Raw genomic sequence first — 4,654 nt, 5'->3', positions numbered from 1 at the left:
TGCCCTTTCCCGGTTTCCTCTGCTCCTCTCCCCACCCCCAGAAACCCACTATCCCATCCCACCATCCCTTGCTTCTATGAAGGTATTCCCCCACATACCCATCAACTCCTTTCTCCCTACCCTGATATTCACCTATACTGAAGTATCGATCCTTCACAGTACCAAGGACCTCTCCTCCCACTGATGCCTGACAAGGCTATCCTCTACTACATATGTGGCTGGAGCCATGGGTCATTCCAGGTATACTCTTTGGTTGGTGGTTTAATCCCTGGGAGCTCTGGGGTATCTGGTTTGTTGATATTGTTCTTCCTTTGAGGTTTCAAACCCCTTAAATTTCTTCAGTCCTTTCTCTAACTCCTCCATTGGTGATCCTGTGCTCAGTCCAATGGTTGGCTGCGAGTATCCACCTATGTACTTGTCTGGCTCTGGCAGAGGCTCTCAGGAGACAGTTACATCAGGCTCCTGTCAGCAAGTCCTTCTTGGCATTCATAATAGTGTCTGGGTTTGGTGTCTATATATGGGATAGATCCCCCAAGTGGGGTATCTGAATGGCCTTTCACTCAGTCTCTACTCCACACTTTGTCTCTGTATTTCCTCTCATGTGTATTTTGTTCCCCCTTCTAAGAAAGACCTAAATATCCACACTTTGGTCTTCCATCTACTTCCCTCTACTGAGCCTCTACTTCTGTATTAGTCAGGCACTGGCAGAGCCTCTCAGGAGACAGCTATATCAGGCTCCTGTAAGCAAGCACTTGTTGGCATCCACAATAGTGTCTGGGCTTGGTGATTGTATTTGGGATGGATTCTCACGTGGGACAGTCTCTGGATTGTCATTCCTTCAGTCTCTGCTCCACACTTTGTCTCTGTAACTCCTTCCATGGGTGTTTTGTTCCCCCTTTTAAGAAGGAACGAAGTATCCACACTTCAGTCTTCCACACTTCAGTCTTCCTTCTTCTTGAGTTTCATTTGGTTTATGAATTATATTGGGTATTCTAAGCTTCTGGGCTAATATCCACTTAACAGTAAGTGCATACCATGTGTATTCTTTTGTGATTGAGTTACTTCACTCATGATGATATCCTCCAGATCCATCCATTTGCCTAAGAATTTCATGGATGCAGAGCCAGCACCCGAGGTCTGCTTCAGGTGCAGGTTCAAACTGGAAAAAAATCCATGACACTGGCTGGCCGGGGGTTCCTGAGTCTCTGGATCCTGGGGATTTCAGTTATTCTTGGTGTTGGGGCAGATGTGACCCCCTCACCTCTGATCCTGGGAGTCGAGCTTCCTCTGGAAATTGTGGGACTGGGTGTGGAGGCAGCACCCAAGATCTGCTCAGGGCATAAGGTCAGACTAGAAGGAGATGTCCTTGTTTTTAATAGCTGAATAGTATTCCATTGTATAAATGAGCCACATTTTCTGTATCCATTTTTCTGTTGAGAGACATCTGGATTGCTTCCAGATTCTGGCTATTACAGATGAGGCTGCTATGAACATGATGGTGTACATGTTCTTATGGTATGGTGAGGTATCTTTTGGGTATCTGCCCAAGAGTCTCCGTGTAGAACTGTTTCCAATTTTCTGAGGAATTGCCATATTGATTTCCAGTATGGTTGTTACAGTTTGCAATACCACCAGCAACGGAGGAGTGTTCCTCTTTCGCCTCATCCTTGCCAGCATGTGTTGTCACTTGAGTTTTTGATCTCAGCTGTTCTGACTGGTGTGAGGTGGAATTTCATGGTCATTTTGATTTGCATTTCTCTGATAACTAAGGACATTGAATATTCCTTTAAGAGCCATTTCCAATTCTTCTGTTGTGAATTGTTTGTTTATCTCTGTACCCCATTTTTTTATTGGGTTATTTGTTTTGTTTTGTTTTGGTTTTTTTTGAGTTTAACTTCTTGAGTTCTTTATATATTTTGGAAATTAGCCCTCTATCTGATATAGGGTTAGTGGAGATCTTTTCCCAATCTATAGGTTGCTGATTTGGCTTATGGATGGTTTCTTTTGCCTTATAGAAGCTTTTCTGTTTTATGAGGTCCTATTTATCAATTGTTAATCTTAGTGCCTGAGTCATTGTTCTGTTCAGAAAATTTTCCCATGTGCAAATGAGTTTGAGGTTCTTTCCCACTTTCTCTTGTATCTAGTTTTTTGTTGAGGTCCTTGATCCACTTGGACTTGAGCTTTGTGCAAGGTGATAAAAAGAGATATATTCTCATTTTTCTACATACAGAACACCAGTTTGATAGCACCAGTTATGGAAGATGCTTTCTTTTTTCCATTGTATATTTATGGCTAGGAAGCCCCAAGAAGAGAGAGATAATGTTATATAACATTATCTGGCCAAAATACAAACTGGGGACCAAAGAGTGACTCTCAACTATAATAACATTCTCCAATTAGACACTCTCTGTAAAAGATAAAGAAAATGGACTAAAACTCTGTAGGTATATAATTTTATGTGATCTTTATTTACCAGAGTCAGAAAATCCTATAAGGAAGGGGACTCCTAACTCTAACCGTGCCATTTGTGGATGATTCTCCTTGAAAGGTCAACATCTCACTCAGGTGTAATCATTTACCATCCTCTTCTAATACTTTACCAACCTAAAGGCTGAGAATGTGGCCAGATAGCATCTGAAGCCTCTCAAGGTCATTTCCCCACTTGACAATATCCCATCAACCTGTTTTGATTTGTAAACATGTCTTGATTTTAACTTTCTTTGTTCTATTCCTAATACAAAGAGCTTCATAAAACTAGTACCTCATACAAACATGGAGTTTGGTAGCTATAACTTGGGTTCCTGGGGCATGGTTATTTACATTTGGCTTCAGAATGAACTACCTCATCTTCCCTTTTCAGTACACACTGTGTTTTTGCATCAACTGTTTTTGGTGCCTAAATGTTGAACGCCAAGGAATATCGACTTTCACTGGAGGTATCATCTGGATTGGTGCCAGGAATCAGCATGGTCCCCTTAAGCCCAGCTATCTTGCATGGTCTCCTCAGGTTCATTATTTCTTTCTAGAGCTTGGACCTCTCTTCATTTTGGCAATAGTCCATGGGTTCAATCTTAGCTTGTCAATAACATGCAATTTGTTTGAATATCTTTTGTGATTCCAAAATATTTTATTTATTTTAACATGTTTTTTTTTAAACTAGCATTCAGATTTTGTTTTGCTACTCCTCCAGTATCTAATTCAAACAAGGAGGAGTTGTTTGAAAAAAACCTGCTGCTTAGCATTCCTACTGTTCTTATGATTAATAATTATGTCTATCTATATTTCAAGTATTAAAAATTGAAAAGACCTTGGCCAGAACGATGCCTCAGCAGGTAACATGCCCATTCTGACAAGACCAGCCAATTTGATTCCTAGAACCATGTAAAAGTAGAAAAGAAAGCAAACGCCACTATACCCTGCACTCTGCCTTCAACGCTTACACACCATGGCATGTGCATACCCATATACACATGTCATACATACAACAATAAATTATGATGATGCTATATTCTGAAATCATCTCTTACACTCTAAGAGACTTGAATCTTTGCTGGACCTCATAGCCAATGTTAATAATATAGCTTAAGGTCACTTAAGACTTAAGACTGCTAGTCTACTGTGTACTCAAACCTTTTGGTAGCTTACCTTTAAGAGAACAATGTAAAAATCAAACTTACTTGCATGTAATCAGGTTTTACAATGTAAGCATGCATGTTGGACCATGAAAGGCAGTCTGTGTTCTTGGTTGAGCGAGACTTACTCCAGAGACCCAGTAGAAAATTCTACAAGGGACAGAACAGTAAAGCTATACCCCCAAAATGGACACCAGACACCATGAACCCTCACTCCATTATCCTGTGGCTAGACAGTACCCCCAGATCCCAGCATTCTGGCTGGATTCTACCCAAGTCACCTGACCACAGCCAAGTATACCCCACTCCACAGAAATGTAGCACAGCTCACTATAAAAGGGGCTGCTTGACCCCTCCTCTCTATCTCTTAACCTCTTGCTCTAAACTTCTTTTCTTTACTCTCACCTCTTGCTCCCTCTTCATCCCTCCTTTCCCCCTCTCTCCATGTGGCCATGGCCAGTCTCCATGGCCAGTCTCTACTTTTCTATCTCTTTTCTATAACAAATGCCTTAAGACCAGAGACTGCCTGCTTTCATCTAGACTCACAGTGCTGGAACGTTGGTTTAGGCCTTCTTCTAAAGAGCTGCTTCTAATCTCCAGCAGGGAGACCAGACCAAGGACTCTGGTCCCACACAGGTGTGAGGAGGGGGAGGGGGTGGGGGGAGGGGGAAAGTGTTCTCTCCCCGCTTCTCTTCAGCTCCAGGGCTGACTGAGCTGCCCTGCCCCACCCCCACCTCGTTCTGGGATGTCCAAGACAGAGAGCCAATGGGGCTGTTCCCTCTCTACCCCACTCCCCCCTGGACTAGGATAGTGGCTTCCCACAGCCAGATGCCCACCCAGCAGAGTAGAGAGCTCGACAGCGGCCTCCAGCTTCTGCCCGGACTCGGGTTACCCTCCCCCGCCCTTTATTATTCCCCCATCGCTCTGTGGAGCTGCCTGATATCCAGCACCAGGCACCTTCACTGCAGGTGGACAACAGGGCGGCGTGCTCTGCTGCCGCTGCAAGGGCAGCGCTGGGTATC

The sequence above is a fragment of the Mastomys coucha genome, unplaced genomic scaffold (assembly GCF_008632895.1).
Source record: "Mastomys coucha isolate ucsf_1 unplaced genomic scaffold, UCSF_Mcou_1 pScaffold8, whole genome shotgun sequence".
In the NCBI taxonomy this organism is placed as follows: Eukaryota; Metazoa; Chordata; class Mammalia; order Rodentia; family Muridae; genus Mastomys; species Mastomys coucha.
The sequence above is the reverse complement of the archived record's forward strand: the minus strand, read 5'-3'. Positions refer to the sequence as shown.